At 40.9% G+C, this 19,855-nt stretch overlaps 1 long non-coding RNA gene across 2 annotated transcripts; it reads left to right on the top strand.

The window, feature by feature from the left end:
- Nucleotides 1–249: 249 nt before the first annotated feature.
- On the top strand, nucleotides 250–11,840 carry LOC132392238 (uncharacterized). Of its 2 annotated transcripts, none has more exons than XR_009511457.1 (3): nucleotides 250–300; nucleotides 8,110–8,310; nucleotides 11,175–11,840. It is a non-coding gene; the product is annotated as an uncharacterized LOC132392238 (long non-coding RNA). The 2 variants fall into 2 exon arrangements; XR_009511456.1 differs by lacking the exon at nucleotides 250–300 and adding an exon at nucleotides 644–961.
- The last annotated feature ends 8,015 nt before the right edge of the window (nucleotides 11,841–19,855 follow it).

Raw genomic sequence — 19,855 nt, 5'->3', positions numbered from 1 at the left:
GAAAGATGACTTGGAGATGGAGAAGTTAAGGCAAGGGCAAAGAGATCAAGGGTCAGACTGAGAGGAGCGGTTTAATGTTAGTCGGGAGTTTAGGTTAGTACCTCCGTTCAAGGAGATGGATGTTGATAGTTATTTCTTGCTTTTTGAAAAGGTGGCAGTGAATCAGAAGTGGCCCAGAGATCAGTGGGTGGCGTTGTTACAAAGTGTGTTAAAAGGGAAGGCACAGCGGGCATATACGGCTTTGTCCATGGAGGAGGAAGAGGAGGAGAGTTATTCTCCGGCCATTCTCCGGAGTTATGAGTTAGTACCTGAAGCGTATAGATAAAAGTTCAGAACTTTAAAAAAAGGGTGGAATCAGACGTATACCGAGTTTTCCTATGAGAAGAGTATGCAGAGATAGTGGAAGAGGATTATTGGCGTCTCGGAGTTAATTCTGATTGAGCAATTTAAAGGTTGTGTTTCGGAGGATATCCGGATGTATTTGAATGAGAAGCCAAATAAGTCCATCTCAGAATTTGCTAGGTTTGCAGATGAATATGCCCTAACCCACAAGACAAAGTTTTCCTCGAATAAAAGTTCCCAGAGAGACCTTGGGAACGATCGAGAAAGTCTGCCAACTGAGATAGAGGTCCTGCCAGGAGCTAGTGGTAAGGTTGAGGGGGAAAGGCCAGACAGCCAGAGATTTCCGGGCTTGACCTGTTTTAATTGTGGAAAGGGAGGGTGTATTGCATCTAGGTGCTTTGCTCCGAGGAAAGAGACAGGAAAAGGGAAAGCAGCAGTCCCTATCGGATGTGCCGTGGTAATCAGTAAATCGACAAGAGAGCCCCGGGTAGACAGAGTACGAGAAGGGTCTGAGACTTGTATGTCAAACGGAACCGTGTCTGTGAGAGAGGGAGACACACCAGTTCCAGTATGGATCTGGAGAGATACGGGGGCTGAGCTATCGTTGATCAGCAGTAAGGTACTAGATTTTGGTCGCAAGACGGGAATGGTAGCTGTGAAAGGAATAGGAAAAGGGACGGAAATGGTGTCCTTGCATAGGATCATTATGGATTGTGAGCTGGTGTCTGGACCCGTTGAAATAGGGGTGCGATCAGACTTCCCGAGAACTGATGCGGACGTCCTTCTCGGTAACGATTTAGCAGGTGGTAAGGTTTGGGCAGCAATGACGCTGACAAGCTGGCCGGTGAGTGTTGCGGCCCCGCCCCTAGATTCCAAGATCTATCCCGCATGCGAGATCACTCGCAGCATGTTGAGAAAGGCAGCTGAGAAAGGGAGCAGTTTAAATCCGGCCAGTTTCGATTTGGCCGAGACGTTTTTACCGACCCTGTACAATGAGGGTTTAGAGGGTGGTAAAACGAAGAGTAGTAAAGTGAAAGAGGGTAAGGGAGAGTAAGTAGACCTGCCCTTAGCGAGGAGAAAAGTTCTAGAGGCAGAAAATAAAGATGAGAAACAGATAGAGCTGTTAAAAGGTCCAGAGTTGGACATGGATGATCTGTCTGGTTTGGCAGAACTGTTTGAAGAAGTTGAAAATTCTAAAGGTGTTCCCGATAATGAAATGAGGGCAATCCTAGATGAAAAGGGTGCTCTTGCCTTGAAGAAGTCTGCTGGGTTGGCAGATGAGGTTGTTTCAGCCCGCGGGGTTGAGTTTACTCCGGAAGGGAGTTGCCCAGAGAGTAGCTGGGAGAATCAGGGGAATTTAGAATTTCGACGGGGTACGGGTATTGAACGCCTGGAAGAGGCAAATGTCCCATTTGAGTGTGTCCAAGATGTGGATGCACGTGGTACTGAACCTAGAATTGGAGCTCAGAAAAAGTCTGAGGTATTTGATTCAGTTGAAAAGGAAGGCCGTCCTTGTGGGTCAGATAGACTTGGTTCAGTGAAGAAAGAGTTAACCTTGGTACTAGTGGGAATTGAGAGTTCCCAAGTGTTTGTGCTTAAAGGTGTGTTAAAAATTAATGCGGAGATCAAAAGGGGGGAGATAAATATTATTATTGAAGGAAAAAGGAAATATGCAGTTCCCAAATCGAATGAAGAAAATTTAAAGGCTGGATTAATAACAAAGGCAGCAACCAGGCTCCAGTCATTTCAATGGCGTAGTACCACAAAGCCTGCGTATCACTTACAGGTTGAGTTGGAAGATGACGGGGGCCCCCCATGCTATTGTTATTCCAGAGTGTGGTGTGAAAAGGCAGAATTTAAAATGCTGCTTGAGCAAAGAGTTTGAACTGAAAACTAATAGCCTGAAGGGTCCTGAAGAGAAAGCTAGCAACTTGCGTAAAATTAAAGAATTGGGTGGAAATTCAGAAGATGGTCTAAGTTTGGGACACAGTGTTGATAAAATAACTCCTATGAAAGAAGCGGGCGAAAGCCTATTTCGCCAGGGTACCCAAGCTCCCCACGTGGGAATTAACCGGAAAAGAGGCGAGGGTTAATGGGGACGCCATTTTTAAATAGCAAAAGCCGGTTTTATGGGATTTCGACAAAGCATGTGAATAATAAAGACAACCCCCATGGAAGCCTGCCTGTTAAGTTTGAAAGCAACAGAAAGATTAGTATTTGCATGAACTTTTGTAGTATACATGTAAGCTAAGACCACAACTCTTTAGTTTTTGTTTGCTGAAGGAAAGAAATAAAAATAGGTGGTTATTAAATTGAAGTCTGATGCTACAAGACTTTAGTAAGGTACAAGATGTTAAGATATTAAAGGAAGTGACACTGTAATCGTTAACTGTTTAGATGCTGAATTGAATGTATAACTGTATTACTCTGTGAAAAAAAAAACTTTTGTATTGTGTTAGATTCTAAAATCCTGTAAGACTCTGTACTAATTCGTTTTCACCGCTGGTGAAAATGCTTTGAAGAAAGGGGGTGTTATGAATGTACCACAGCTCTGAGGGGCTGAAGGGTGCGGGGTAGCCCCCTCCTTTGTGAGAATCGCAAGATCACTATTGAGTCAGTTCAGGAGACCCAGGAAATGAGAGAAAGACATGCAGAATCCACAAAGAGTTGAAATGTGTCCTGGCCTCTGAAAGGCGGACCCATTGATACCGGCTATTGTCTCTTGGAGATGGACTTGTGTATTGCATCCTGTACGATGCATTGAAGCCCCCAGGCAATGAACCGAGGGGGAGATTGGTGGAGGGATTGCTTCATCTCAACCTGACTGACATCTGAGACCCTGTGAGTCAGGATAAAAGAGGGTCTGTGGGAACAGCCCCTCAGACGCACCAGAAGAAACGCTAGTGATCCTGTAATAGCGAAAGCCGGTGGGAAGGCCACGTGCGTCCGTTTCCATTTGCCCCGGAATCGGTGTGCCTTTACCACGGAAGAACGGTTTTTAGCTAACAACGGGGAAATCAACTCCCAACGACTCTCGAAGGATTGACATCATAAAAGGAATGGGCAAGTTTTTTTTTCTTTTATCTTTTTCAATCTTTTTATTAAATTTCATATATAAAGAAAAACATAACATAATATTAAATAGGTTATAAATACACTAGGCTTGAAGTTAAATTAGTAATAAGATAACAATGTCTTATTAAAATATCAGCCAAAAAAACATCGTACAATAATCAATCAAACCTATATTGATTATACATGAAAAAGAATAATCACCAAAAGAAAAAAAAAGAAAAAAAAATACAAAAATGCAAGAAAAAATTTATATTAAAAAAAAATAAACCTAAACTAACATGGGCAATAATAACAGTTTATGTGTACATGATAGTGTCAAGAACTCCGGAACTCCATACCAGAACAAGAATAAAAAGAGAAAAGGTCTGGAAGAGGTCAAATTAATTCACATGAAAGTGTCAAATGAACGGTCCCCAAGTTTCTTCAAATTTAATTGATGGATCGAAAATAGTACTTCTAATTTTTTCTAAGCTCAAACAAGAAATAGTTTGAGAGAACCACTGAAATGTGGTAGGAGGATTTACTTCTTTCCAATTTTGTAATATAGACCTTCTGGCCATTAAGGTTGCAAAGGCAATCATTCGTCTAATTGAAGGGGAAAGTCGACTACCATCCTCATTTGGTATACCAAAAATTGCAGTAATAAAATGAGGTTGTAAATCAATATTCCAAACTGAGGAAATGGTAGCAAATATGTCCTTCCAATAGTTATGTAAAGTGGGACATGACCAAAACATGTGGGTCAATGAAGCCACATCTGAATGACATCTGTCACATTGAGGGTTAATATGGGAATAGAATCGAGCAAGCTTATCTTTAGATATATGAGCTCTATGTACGACCTTAAATTGTATTAAAGCATGTTTAGCACATATAGAAGAAGAATTAACCATTTGTAGAATTTTTTCCCATTTTTCTGTTGATATAGTATATTGAAGTTCTTTTTCCCACTCTTGTTTAATTCTGCCTGACATTTCTGGTTGTATCTTCATAATCATATTATAAATAAGAGCCACTAATCCCTTCTGACAAGGATTCAAGGTAAAAATCATGTCTGAAAAATCTATCGAAGTTGAATTGGGAAAGGATGGTAAAACTTTATATAAAAAATTTCTGATTTGTAAATATCTAAAAAAATAAGATTTAGGTAACTTAAATTTGTTGGAAAGTTGGTCAAAAGACATCAAACTACCTTCAGAAAAAAGATCACGAAAACATATTATACCTTTCCTTTTCCATATGCTAAAGGCTTAATTTGTTAAAGAAGGTTTAAAAAAGAAGTTAAATAAGATAGGGCTATCAAGAACAAAGTTTTTCAGAGTAAAAAACTTACGAAATTGAAACCAAATTCGTAATGTGTGTTTGACAATAGGGTTGGATATCTGTTTATTGAATTTGACTAAATCAGCAGGAAGGGAAGAACCAAGAACGGAGAATAAAGAATATCCTTGTGCATCATTACATTCTAAATTTACCCACTGTGGGCACAATGGTGAATCCAAATCTAGTTTCCAATATATTAAGTTTCGAATATTATTCGCCCAATAGTAAAATCTGAAGTTAGGTAAAGCTAAACCACCATCTTTTTTAGATTTCTGTAACAGTTTTTTACTTAACCTGGGGTTTTTATTTTGCCACACAAATGAGGAAATTTTTGAATCAATGTTATCAAAAAAAGATTTAGGAATAAAAATTGGTAAAGCTTGAAATAAATATAAAAATTTCAGTAAAATCATCATTTTAGTAGCATTAATCCGACCAACCAATGATAAGGATAAGGGAGACCATCTAGTAGTAAGTTGTTGAATTTGATGAAGCATAGGTAAAAAATTCAATCTGAATAAATCTTTATATTTCTTGGTAATTTTTATACTTAAATAAATAAAGTTATCAGTAACAACTTTAAATGGTATCCTGTCATTCAATAAAGTTTGCGCATTTAAAGGGAATAGTTCACTCTTATCCAAGTTTAGTTTATAACCAGAGAAACTACCAAATTGAACCAACAAGGATAGAATAGCGGGAATAGACCTATCAGGATCAGAAATATATAACAACAAGTCATCAGCATAAAGTGATAACTTGTATAACTTCTCATTATGGGTAATACCAAAAATATTAGGAGATTCACGAATAGCAATGGCTAGAGGTTCTAATGCGATATTAAATAATAGGACTTAAGGGACAACCTTGTCTCGTACCACGAGATAATTGAAAAAAAGAGGATCTATAATTATTTGTAAGAACAGAAGCAACAGGTTTATAATATATTATTTTAATCCATGATATAAAATTAGAACTAAAATTAAAACTTTTCAAGGCATTAAATAAGTATGTCCATTCAACTCTATCAAAAGCTTTTTCAGCATCTAATGAAATAACACATTCTGAGGTTCTGGGTGAAGAAGTATAGATTATATTAATCAATTTTCTAACATTGAAAAAGGAATACCGGTTCCTAATAAAACCAGTTTGATCTTCATGGGCAAGTTTTAACCCGTCTTTCTCTCCAACCGAAATGCTGCAGCTTGAGTGAACTAAAGTGACTTTTATATTTCCGTCGGACAATACATTATCCCCTAGACAACGATAGAGCTATTTCTTATTGATTATTATTATACCCGCGCTTTTAGATTTAGTATTGACGATGTATATCATCTGTATGTTTGCATTGATATTATTATTGTGTATTTTTATCAATAAATACTGTTAAAAATAGTACCATCAGACTTCAACGGACCTCTCTATCTTTGCTGGTAAGTAACCCAGTTACAGGGTACGTAACACCAGGACATCTTCAAAGAGTGGTGTCTCAGAAAGGCAGTGTCCTTCATTAGGGATCTCCAGTGCCCAGGGCTTGCCCTTTTCTCACTGTTACCATCAGGCAGGAGGTACAGAAGCCTGAAGGCACACTCTCAGCGATTCAGGAACAGCTTCCTCCCCTCTGCCATCCGATTCCTAAATGGACTTTGAAGCCATGAACATTACCTCACTTCTTAAAATATTTTAAAATATTTATTTAATTTTTTATGTCCGTTTTTGCATGATTTTAATCTATTCATATATGTATATTGTAATTGATCAATCAATTGATTGATTTTTGTTTCTTCTTCTATATTATGTATTGCATTAAACTGCTGCTGCAAAGTTAACAAATTTCATGACATATGCCGGTGATAATAAACCTGATTCTGATTCGGATTCACATACAAAGTGGCAAATCTGGACTAAACTGGAATTACAGAAGTGTGTTCAACAGCTGTGGCAGTGCTTGAGTGCTATCACCTCCTACAAAGTTAAAGCGAGTGATGTATGCAACAGCAAAGTTTCACTTTCACATGAGCTCAATGCCTACTAAACTACTAAACTTGCATTACCCAACAGAACATGGAGGAATTTTGGTCTGTGAACTGATGTAAGAGCATCTTTCAGAAGGGTGTACCCATCTGGCTCTGATGGATACCTGGCTGAGTACTGAAGATCTGCGCTGATCCACTGGCTGGAGCATTCACTGATATTTTTAACTTCTCGTTTTGACAGCCTGAGATACCCATTTGCTTCAAGCAGGCTTACATTATACTGGTGCCCAAGAAGAACACAGTAACCTGCCTCAATGACTATCACCCTGTGGTGAACTACATATACCTGTCTGGACACGCCCCTCTGCTGACTGCTCCTGTGGCTCCTCCCACAGACCCCTGTATAAAGGCGATTGGAGGCACTGCTCCTCCCTCAGTCTCCAGGATATAGTGGTCTCGTTTGCTGCTAATAAAAGCCTATCGTTCGCCTCCCGTCTCCGAGAGTTATTGATGGTGCATCACATCCAGGAGCACTTACATCCACTGTGTTGAGGTTCTTTGAGAGGTTGATGATGAAAAAATATTAACTCCTGCCGGAGGAGTGACTTGGATCCACTCCAATTTGCCTACCATCACAACAGGTTGATGGCAGATGCCATTTCACTGGTTCTTCACTCAACCCTGGAATATCTCAACAGTGAAGATGCATACATCAGGATGGCCATCATTGACTGCAGCTCGGCATTTTGATCATTCTCTCAAATCTAATTAATAGGCTCCAAGAATTAGGCCTCAATACTTTCTTGTGTAACTGGATCTTTGATGTCCTTACTTATAGACCCCAATCAAGTTCTGATTGACGACAATGTCTCCTCCACGATCACAATCAGCACTATTTTTATTTTATGTCATCTCTTTTGTATTTGTACAGTTTGTTGTCTTCTGCACATTGGTAGTTGTCTGTCTTTTGTATGCAGTTTTCATTTATTCAATAGTGTTGCTTCATATTTACTGTGAGTACAGTATAAACTGGTGTTGAGCAATGGGCACAGTGATAAGATGAGTGCTTGTCGAACGTGTTTTATTTGGCTTGTTGAAAAGACAGAGCTGAAGCAATGTGTAAACTTCTCAATGCAGTGGGCCCTCTGATAACAATGCATACCACTGGTAATTCATAATCTCCTCCTCATCTTGCTTCTTCTGCACCTTCTCCTCAGAGTTTTCTTTCCTCCTCTTCACACCCAGGCCTTCCAGGCATGTTTGAATTGGTAAATGAATGGTGCCAGGCACTCAAAGCATATCCTTACCACATCTATGGTTTACTTAAAGTACAATTCATTATCAAAGTACATACATGTTATCATTGACTACATTGAGATTTATTTTCTTACAGGTATTTACAGGAGAATGCTGTTGTTTCGTATGACATGGCCCAGATGGGGCAGATGTGAGCCTGTCCATCCGGGAGCCGGGATTGGATCAGTCTTTGCCTGGCATCCCGTCCATAGCCGTTCCAACATCAGAGGCCCCAAGTTGGCATTGCCTGATGGAATCCCTGAAGCATGCAAGCCTCTGCACAATCCAGGTCGTGGAGGTACAGGAAAATAAAGGAAATACAATAGAATTTGTGAAGAAAAAACTACACACAAACAAAGACTGACAAATAATCAATGTGCAAAAGAAGACAAACTGTGCAACCTACAGACTCACTTTCAAGGACTCTTTACAACTTGTTCTTAGTCTTAATATATTTTATTTATTTGCACAATTTTTGCTCTAAAACCTGATGGTTGAAGGGTAATAACTATTCCTGAACCTGATGGTGTGGGATCTGAGGCTTCTTCACCTCCTGTCCTGTGCCGCTTTCTTGTCGCAGCACTTTGTGTGAATGTGCTCAATGGTGGGAAGAGCTTCACTAGGAATATCCAATCTCTTTGCACCTCTGATTTCTGAATTTGCTTCCCAGTTAGAAGGCATTTTATACCTTTATTCCTTCTCCCAAAGTACATGACCATACACTTCCCTACGCTATATTTCATCTGCTACCTCTTTGCCCATTCTCCTAATTTCTCCAGACTCACTGCTTCGTCAACACTACCTGCTCCTCATCTGCAGACTTGATCACAAAGTCATCAATTCTGTCATCCAGATCATTGATCTATAATGTGAAAATTAGCAGACTCAGCACCAACCCAATGGAACACCATTATTCATCAGCAGCCAACTAGAAAAGACCCCCTTTATTCACACTCTTTGCCTTCTGCCAATCAGCCATTCAACTGTCTATGTCAGTATCCTTCCTATGATATCATGGGCTCTTTTCTTCCTTAGCAGCCTCATGTGTGGCACCATGTCAAGGGCCTTCTGAAATTCCTAGTCAACACTATCCACTGACTCTCCTTTGTCTATCTTTCCAGTTATTTCCTCAAAAGAATTCTGACAGATTTGTCAGGCAAGATTTCCGTCTGGCCATGATGCAGCCTTCCAGACTGTATACTGAATTCTCTTTTTAATACTTTTTACTCTGCCTTTACCAGAACTGATGATTCCTGGAGTAAGTCATCCATCTGTGATGTTGACTCAGTTTTTCTCTCCCTGTTAGTGCAGATGGTCTGCTGGGCATGTCTGACAGCGCCACATTTTACAATATTTATACTCTGTTGTCTGCATTAGTTATTCCTATTAACCTATCCACCACTGCTTATCACCATAGCAACAATGGCCACTTCTGGCCTCACTCTAACAAAGGTTCCAAAGTTCAAAGATTCATTTATTAACGAAGTACAGTACTATATACTAAGACAAACGTTTGACTAACTGACGCTAAATAATACCGGATGTCCCTGTCCCGACTAACGTACAAATCCGACTTAAAGACGGACTCATGAGTGGAACTCGTTCATAACCCAGGGACTGCCTGTATACAACTCTGAATTTCTTGTTCTCCGGGTAGCCATGAAACCAAAAAAGAAAAGAAAGGCAGCACGATCATCAACCCCCTAATACCCCCAAACCTTCCCACACAAAAAATGAACAGAATCAGGCCTGGCACATCAACCCCCAAATCTCCCCTCCTGCACAAAAAAACTAAATAAAATTGAACAGGCACATCAGCCCCTAAATCCCTCCTCCTTCTCAAAAATGTAAACAAAACAGAACAGCACATTGGCCCCCAAATCCCCTCCCCTCACAGAAAATGCAAGAAAGTTTGGGTAAAGAACACAGAACGTGAAGAACTATAAGACTGAAAAAAGGTCTATAGTCCAAGTCCATGTCCGAAATGCAGAAAACCCAGGTAGCTTTCATCAGGCACAGCAACATTCAATGCAATCTCAGGTGGCCTTAGACCACCTGGACAGTTCAACCAGCTATATCAGGGTGCTGTTCATCGACTATAGCTCAGAATTTAACACCATCATCCCACAATTCTGATTAATAAGTTACAGAACCTGGGCATCTGTGCCTCCCTCTGCAATTGGATCCTCAACTTCCGAACTGGAAGACCACAATCGGTTTGGTGATAACATATCCTCTTTGCTGACAATCAACACTGGTGCACCTCAGGGGTGTCTGCTTAGCCTACTACTCTACTCTCCATGACTATGTGGCTAGGCATAGCTCAAATACCATCTATAAATTTGCTGACGATGCAACCATTGTTGGTAGGATCTCAGGTGGTGACGAGAACCTGGCACTCAATGTCAGTAAGACGAAAGAGCTGATTGTGGACTTCAGGAAGGGTAAGATGAAGGAACACATACCGATCCTCATAGTGGGATCAGAAGTGGAGAGAGTGAGGAGCTTCAAGATCCCTGGGGTCCTTACCTTATCCCAACATATCGATGCATCTATAAAATGTCAAGACAGTGACTATACTTCATTAGTAGTTTGAAGAGATTTGATATGTCAACAAAAACTTCTATAGATGTACTGTGGAGAGCGTTCTGACAGGCTGCATCACTGTTTGGTATGGGGGGCGGGTGGCGACAGCACAGGACCAAAAGAAGCTGTAGAGGGTTATAAATTTAGTCACTCGATCTTGGGTACTAGCCTACAAAGTACCCAGGATATCTTCAAGGAGTGATCTCTCAGAAAGGCAGTGTCCATTATTAAGGATGTCCAACACCCAGGGCATGTTCTTTTCTTATTGTTCCCATCAGGTAGGAGGTACAGAAGCCTGAAGGCACACACTCAGCAATTCAGGAACAGGTTCGTCTCCTCTGCCACCCAATTCCTAAATGGACATTGAACCCAGGAACACTACCTCACTTTTTAAATATATATCATTTCTGGTTTTGCATGATTTTTAATCTATCCAATACACGGTAATCAATTTATTTATTTAGACTGTTTTTCGTCTGTATTGTGTATTGCATTAAACTGCTGCTGCTAAGTTAACTATTTCATGACACATGCCGTTGATAATCTGATTCTGATGTTCTCCCTGTCTGGTAGCAGAGCAATCAAAAGCCTGCGCTCACCTTCCGCATTCACCTTAATGATTCGATCTCCCTCGTCGCTTTAGTTGGCAAAATGGAGTTGAACGTCGGCTCACACCCCATCCCACAGCTTGCTCGCCGTGATGTTCGCGCATGCTGCCTTTGTCTCCCGTAGCCCTCTTGGAGACTGCAGAGCACCCAAATGATCTCCAATCAGCAAATAACTGCCTTCAACAGTTCCAGAATCACATCCAAGATGAAAACAGATGTAAAAGATATAGAAGAAGTGAAATATATGGTCATGATTTATTCAGAAGATGATGACTGAAGGAGCACTGCATGCAGGTGCCACCTTGACTGGAATTCCATTTCCCTTTCCTGAAAGATCCCGTTTCACCCTGTTTATCTCTCTTCCCAATCTTTTCGTTCTGATGAGTGGGCTTCAACCAGAAGCACCAACTCTGATTTTCTTTCTATAGGTGCTTCAGCAATCCTTCCACTCTGCCGTCGGATTTCCGAATGGACGATAAATCAATATACACCACATCACTATTTACTTGTTAATTTGTTAATCTCTTTTTGCACTACTTACTTAATTTAATATCAAATGTTAGTGTAATTTATAGCTTTTTTATTATTAAGTATTGCAATGTACTGCTGCTGCAGAATAACATATTTCGTGACATAATGCCAGCGATATTAAACCTGATTCTGATTCCTGACCTGTTGTGCATTTTCGGCATTTTCTGCTGTTATATCAGTTTTCCACCCCCTGCAGCTCTTTCTGATTGCTTTTAAATGTGATGGATAAACATATCTTAATTGGTAACCTGCATCTCCTGAGCAGGTCGTCGGCAGGCTGACTAAAGTGCTGTAGCACAGATGACAGACTGGCATTAGATACGTTATGCCCTTCGAAGTTCCTCAGTTTTAAAATCACCCCAACTTATATCAGTACATTGCACAATGAAAAATAAATTTACATTTGAGTTTTAAGCTGTATAACTCAAAACTTAAGTGGTCCATCCTGGGGTTTATGATCTATACGGCATCAGCTTTGCTCTGCCTAATCCAATATATCCTTGTTATATTAAACAGAAAATGCTGGACACACTCTGCAGGTCAGGCAACATCTGTGAGGAGGGAAACAGAATTAATGTTTCAGCTTGCCGACCTATGATCAGAATTAGGCAGAGTCAGACAACAAACCTGGTTTAAGTTGCAGAGAGTGGGAGGGATGGACAGTGTGAGACATGGTGAGAACTGTGTGTTGAAGTGACTGTGTAGCAATTAGTGGTGAGATGCTAGCTGACGGAAGGTGGTTAAAGCTTGTAATCTACAGCTGCTCTGCATGAAGATGTAAGCAGAAGGAGGTAAATTAGGACAGAAGAGAGAAAACAAAACCAGTATTGAAAATGCAGAACAGCGCAGTTGCTGGAAATCTGAAATAGGGAATGTTGGAACTACTCAGCAGATTGGGCGGCACCTGTGGAGAGACGGCAACACTACAGGCTGATGATCATTCATAAGAACTGCCCATTTCCAATACAAACCGAATTTTAAGCTGTATAACACAAAATTTATTCAATTCTATCTAAATGATCCATCCTGGGGTTTATGTATTGTTCTCCAACTGAAGGTGAGGTGCTGTTCTCTGAGGGTGCATTGGGTTTCTCTGGAATAGTGAGAGAAGTCAGAATAAAGAAGGGTGGATGATTAAAGTGACAGGCAACTGAAATCACAGGATCACCCTCGCAGACAGAATGAAGACATTCTGTAAATCAGTCTCACAATGTGCATTTGGTTCCTCAAGTACAAAGATTGCAGTTCACTAGATTGGAAGTGGTACAGCTGCATCATCTGACAGAGATCCTTATCCCCCTGCAGAGGAGAATGGAAAAGGCATTGCATCTTCACAGTTACATGGGTAAACGCCATGAGAAATGAAGCACTGGAGGAGATAAAAGCGTGTCACTGTGTATACAGTATGTAAGATTATCCTGGAGGCTGAGGATATTATAGACAAGGGTTTTAGTGAGGTGTTCACACTTAAGTAAAGTGAGTAGGCAGACAGTGCAGAGTTCCCTGTGGCCATTCCCCTAAGTAACAGGAATAGCCCTTTGGATTCTTTTTAGGGGGGTTAGATGTCAGCATCGGTGGCAGGGTCAGGATGCTCGCTGAAGGATCTCGGCCCGAAGCATCGACTGATTACTCTTTTCCATAGATGCTGCCTGGCCTGCTGAGTTCCTCCAACATTTTGTGTGTATTGAATATCAAGGCTGGCGGAGTGGAGGGCGAGGGCTGAGAAAACCCTATCCTTGCTGTGCTTGGGAGGAATGAAGGGGGAGTAGTTATTCCATCAGTGCAGGAGATAGGTCAATGTGAGCCTTATCAAGATGGAAGAGGGAATGTCATGAAAGGAAGACAACTCAGAAACATTGTTAAGGGGAGTGATAAGCCAATACATCATGAGTAAAGCTCTTCCAAAAATTGAGAGCATCTAAGTGAAATACTGTCATAGGAAAGCATCAACAGGGATCCCCACCAACCAGGCCATGCTCTTTTCTTGCTGCTGCCATCAGGTAGAACTTACAGAAGCCTCAGAACTTGCATCACCTGGTTCAAGAGCAGTTACTACCCCATAGCCACCAGGTTCTTGAATAACTACACTCACTTGCCCATCTATTGAAATGCTCCCACAACCAAAGATCTTACTTTAAGGATTCTTTATCTTGTTATCACATGTTCTTGTTATTTATTGCTATTTATTTATATTTGCGTTTGCACAGTTTGTTGTCTTCTGCACTCTAGTAGATCTTTCATTGATCCTATTATAGTTACTATTCTATAGATTTGCTGGGTATGCCTGCAGGAAAATAAGTTTCAGGTTGTATATGGTGACATATATATACTTTGATTATAAAATTCACATTGAACTTTGAGCTTTGAAGTGTTTTCAATAGATGAAACGGAATCAGAAAAAGTGAGTTAATGGAAATTGTTCTTATGGGAAGCAGTGTCATTGGAGATCTACTCAAGATAGCTGCAGGAATTTGTGGGCTTGGATTGAATATTGATTACTGTCTTCTCCCCTGAGATGGAGACGTGCCATTTTTTTCCTTTCTCCTTCTTTTGCTTACTTAGCTTTTCCTGAAATGTATCTGTACAATTTAGCTCATTTGCTTTGAACAATTGCACATTCTGTATTCTCTCTACTCACTGCTACAAGGTGTAACAGTCCACTGAATTCCTCATTGAATTTATTGATGCCAGTCGCTCCCAGTTCTGACCCCATGACTCACAAGTGGAAGTATCTTCTCTTACAGCTAAGCTGTCAAAACCTTTTTCTATCATTACAGAAAACATTAGAGAGTCATTTGTCGGCTCTCTCTTTTCCAGATGTGAGGTGAATGAGGAAGCAGCAGTCTGCTTGAATAATGAGTTAAACAGACTCAGGGAGCTAAGTTACCCACAAGTGTTGAAACTTGACTCGCTATAAGTTAGGATACAGGTCAAAACACCAAATAAGACACTGGGTGTCATTTCTGAGCGAATAAAACCAAAACACTGAGAAGTTACGTGAACTTTGCATTAAACTTTCAGATGACCACTGTGCAAGTTATTGACAGCTGCAGGGTATTCACTGTCTTGAGCAAAGCTATTAAATGGCTTTATTCTCTGAAAGGGTATTCAATTTATTGGCAGTTTCTTGAGGAAAAGGATTAGTCTGTTACATCACAGAAATTCTATTTTAATTGTTTTCTTAATGCACCGTTTCAGCTTAGATCGACATTTAAATGGGTGTCACTTTATAGCTACTTTGTACTATCTGCCTGCCAGTGTGCATTCATAAATGTTGAAAGGATCAAATCACTCAGCATTGGCAGGTCTCACAGGACACCTGCCATGTCAGCTGGTTTGGTGACAAGGCAGAGCGCCATCCAGCCAGAAGTAGTCTGACTTCTCAGAATTCAGCGTTAATCTGAGTCTATTCGCGGGATTTGGTTTCAGTACTTCACTCTATTTGCAATAATAATACTACTTTTAAGAAGTTTAATTTCTTAAATAATATATTCCTTAGAAGGCCAGAACAATGTTATTTCATTCTGTGATGTCTGCTTGTTGCTTGTGTGGAAACTGTTAAATTTGGAAGCAGAGAAACTGGGAAAAGCATTTTTTCCTGGGTTGCATTACTGGAAAGTTGCATTCTGCCATCCAGGGAGCTAAACATTACTCCCTGAAGAAGCAGCAATTCTGATTAAAACTGAATCAGAATCAGAATCAGGTTTAATGCCACTGGCAGATGTCATGAAATTTGTTAACTTAGCGTCAATTGTACAATGCAGTCCATGATAAATATAGAAAAAAATGAATTACAGTAAGTATATATATGTATATTAAAGTAGTGCAGAAACAAAAATAATAAAAAAAACTTAGTGTTCATGGGTTCAATGTCTATTTAGAAATCGGATGCTGAGTGTGTGCCTTCAGGCTTCTGTACCTCCTTTCTGACAGTAACAGTGAGACAAGAGCAATCTGGTAGACTGCAATCGATATTTATTGGAAAGACGGTTTTACCTGGGTGTAGTTGTGCCTTTTGAGAAACTGGTCAAGGTACTTCTGTGCACAGTTGACCTTGGCACAGTGGATGTTTTCACCAGCATCAGTTCCATGCCAAATAACTTCCCAATTTACACACAGCAAGTTTCCCCTCATAACAAAATAAAAATGCGAATATTGAATTCAACCTTCCTTAAACAGTAACAAACAAAAATAAGGATAGTATTCTGATGTCACAACAGTGTTATTGATATATTCTTGATTGAAAGGCCTAGATAGAGTGGAGGTGGAAAGGATATTCCCATTAGTGGGAGAGTCGGGGACCAGAGGATACAGACTCGGAATAGAAGGACGACCCGTAGAGCAGAGCTGAGGAGGAATTTCTTTAGCCATTGGGCAGAAGGCTGTATCTGTGGAATTCATTGCCGCTTGGCTGTGGAGGGCACGTCATTGGGAATACTGGAAGTTTCAGAGGTACTTGATTAGTAAGGGTATCAAAGGCTGTTATGCGGAAAAGGCAGGAGAATGGGGTTGAGCCATGATTGAATGGTAGATTGAATGGTAGAAAAGATTTGATTGGCTTAATGGTCTAATTTTGCTCCTATGTCTTATTGTCTTATCATTGCCATCATTTTAACAGGGATCCTAATGCATGTTAGTGTCTTAACAGAAGTAACTTCACACACTTCATGACCCCTGACACCTGGAACTTCCACCATACTGCTAGTGTCTTCCACACTGAAGATGGATGCAAAATGCTTATTCGGTTCATCCTCCATTTCCTTGTCCCCCATTGCTACCTCTCCAACATTGTTTTCCAATGATTTGTTATCCAGTCTTGCCTCATTCTTACACTTTATTTATCTGAAGAAACTCTTGGTATCCTCTTTAATATTATTGGCTAGCTTACTTTCATATTCCCTTTTTTACCTTCCTAATCGCAAGCAAGAAATCGGGTTCCCAAGAACCTTTCCCTAGTAATGGCAACATCACACCCTTCTGCCGCCTGACACTCTCGAACCTCTGGCAATTAAAATTATCATCCTTTTCCTTTATCTCTGCATGAGCTTCATAACAAGCTTCTTTATTCTCCTAGAGGTCTGTTAAGCTCAATGCTGAAAAACTAATGCTGCAGTGTATTTAAAAGGTAGTACTTTATTGGTAAGGTTAGTTAATATAAAACTAGTGAATTTGACTTAATTACCTGGAATTGGTGATACTGGTAGTGAGTGCAAACCACTTGTTTAACCATTACGCATCTTGACATGATTTCAAATCAGAATTTACTGACAAAATAATTTAAGTACATGAATATACTGTGGACATCAGGACTGATATGGCTATGGTCTGAAATACATACAAGGTACCTGAGCCATCACAAATAAACTGATTATTTAAAAAGGATGAATTAGAAGCTGTGAAGAGAGGCCTAATCTTGTAAGAACAGCATGTTTGGGTTGGTTTTCTTTTGACTGATGAGTTTGTGCTGAAATAATATAAACATATAAATCACTATTAAGAAGAGAACATGTGCATGAGGTAACCTCTTGAACCACAAGGCATATTTTATTCTTGGAAATGCATATGTCTGACAGACAAGCTCAATACATAATAAAAACAGTCAGAATAAAATGAGAAGAGAGCTTGTTGTAAAAGAGCAAACACGAGGAAATCTGCAGATGCTGGAAATTCAAACAACAACACACACAAAATGCTGGTGGAACACAGCAGGCCAGGCAGCATCTATAGGAAGAAGCAACATTGACGTCTCGGCCCGAAACATTGACAGTGCTTCTCCCTATAGATGCTGCCTGGCCTGCTGTGTTCCACCAGCATTTTGTGTGTGTTCTTGTTGTAAAAGCATATTTTTTCACAGTTTTACAAATTAACCAAGTTCCCAGCACTACAATATTGCTCACAGGCAGTCAGCTGAGCAGTTGAGCATCTTATTGCAATAAACTCGACGTAGTGTGTGCGTTCCAGGAATACGCCGACTAAGTGAATGATGAAAACACTGACGGCACGTAAATAACTTACAGCATTTAATAAGTATCCAGATAAGCACTTGAAATGCTTAGGCACTATGGGCCAGATGCTGGAAGATGTGTGCCTACTGGTTAGCATGATCATGGTGGGCCAAATGGTCTGTTTCCCTGTTTCCTGAAGCTCCATAACTTTGGAAACACTAAGCAGGTCAGGCAGCATCGCTGGAGAAAAAGATTTTATATTCAAGTTTCAAGTCTGAGAGTTCACAACACTTCACTGATTTTGAACATGCCAGTGCCATTAGTGGATGCAATGTTCACAGAGACGTTCACTCCATAAGACCATAAGACCATTAGACATAGGAGCAGAATTGGGCCACCTGGCCCATTGTGTCTACTTCGTCACTTGATCTTGCCTGATCTATTTCCCTCTGAACCCCAGTCTCCTGCCTTCTCCCCGTAACATTTAACGCCCTGACTAATCAAGAACCTATCCACCTCCACATCCAGTGCCCCGACCTCCACAGCCACCTGTGGCAATGAATTCCACAGATTCACCACCCACTGGCTAAAGAAATTCCTCTTTGGCTGCATTCTAAATGGACGCCCTTCTATTCCGAGGAAGTGCCCTCTAGTTCTAGGCTCCCCCACCATAGGAAACATCCTCCCCAGATTCACTCTACCTAGGCCTTTCATAATTCGATAGGTTTCAACGAGATCCCCCCTCATTCTTCTAAGTTGCAGCAAGAGAAGGCCCAGTGCCATCCATCACTTCTCATACAGTAGCCTTTCATCCTGGAGTTACTCTCATGAAGCTCTTTCGAACCCTCTCCAATGTCAGCACATCCTTTCTTAAAGAAGGGGCCCAAAACACCTCACAATATTCCAAGTAAAGCCTCAGCAGTGTCTAATAAATTCTCAGCATTATATCCTTGCTTTTATATTCTAATCCTCTCAAAATGAGTGCTAACATTGCATTTGCTTTCCTCACCACCAACTCAACCTGCAAATTAAACTTTAGGCAATCCTGCATGAGGACTCCTAAACCCCTTTACACCTCGGATTTTTGGATTTTCTCCCTGTTTAGAAAATAGCTTATGCCTTTATCCCTTCTACCAAAGTGCATGACCATACATTTCCCAACACTGTATTACATTTGCTACTTTTTTGTCCATTCTCCTAATCTGTCCAAGGTCTCCTGTAGTGTCCCTACTTCTTCAGCCCTACCAGTCCCTTCACCTCCCTTCATATCATCCTCAAACTTGGCCACAAACCATCAATTCCATCATTCAAATAATGTATGGAACAGGGAGAAGATCATTGATCAGAGATACAGGGAAGTAGTCACCCCTAAATTGCAGGAATTGGCAGCTGGGTGATTGTCAGGAGAAGAAATGGGAAGGCGATTAGGCAGTTAGTACAGAGCACCCTGTGGTCATTCCTCTCAATAATGAGTATAATGAGTTTTTGATACTGTTGGGGGGGGGGGGTGACCTCCCATGGGAATGCCATGGAGACCAGGTTACTGGCACTGAGCATGGGTTGGTGGTGCAGAAGGGAAAGAGGGAGAAGAGGGGAACAGTAGTGATTGGGGATTCAATGGCCAGAGGAGCAGACTGGAGATTCTGTGGATGTGAACAGGACACCCGAATGGTATGTTGCCTCCCAGGTGCCAGGATCAGGGATGTCTCAGATTGCATTGTTACACCCGTGGCCCCCTCCTTTTTGAGAATCGCAAGATCACTATTAAGTCAGTTCAGGAGACCCAGGAAATGAGAGAAAGACCTGCAGAATCCACAAAGAGTTTGGAATGTGTCCTGGCCTCCGAAAGGGAGAACCATTGATAATGGCTATTGTCTCTTGGAGATGGAATTGTGTATTGAATCCTGCACAATGCATCGAAGCCCCAGGCAATGAACCGAGGGGGGGGGGGGGTGGGGTTGGTGGAGGGATTGCATCATCCCAACCTGATTGACATCTGAGACCCCGTGAGTCAGGATAAAAGAGGGTCTGGGGAACAGCCCCTTCAGACGCACCAGAAGAAATGCTAGAACTCCTGTAACAGCTTAATAGCGAAAGCTGGTGGAAAAGCCCACGTGTGTCCTTTTCCATTTGCCTCGGAATTGGTGGGCCTTTACCACGGAAGCACGGCTTT

This window comes from Hypanus sabinus, chromosome 4 (genome assembly GCF_030144855.1).
Source record: "Hypanus sabinus isolate sHypSab1 chromosome 4, sHypSab1.hap1, whole genome shotgun sequence".
Taxonomy (NCBI): domain Eukaryota; kingdom Metazoa; phylum Chordata; class Chondrichthyes; order Myliobatiformes; family Dasyatidae; genus Hypanus; species Hypanus sabinus.
This window is presented reverse-complemented; position numbering and strand designations above follow the sequence as displayed.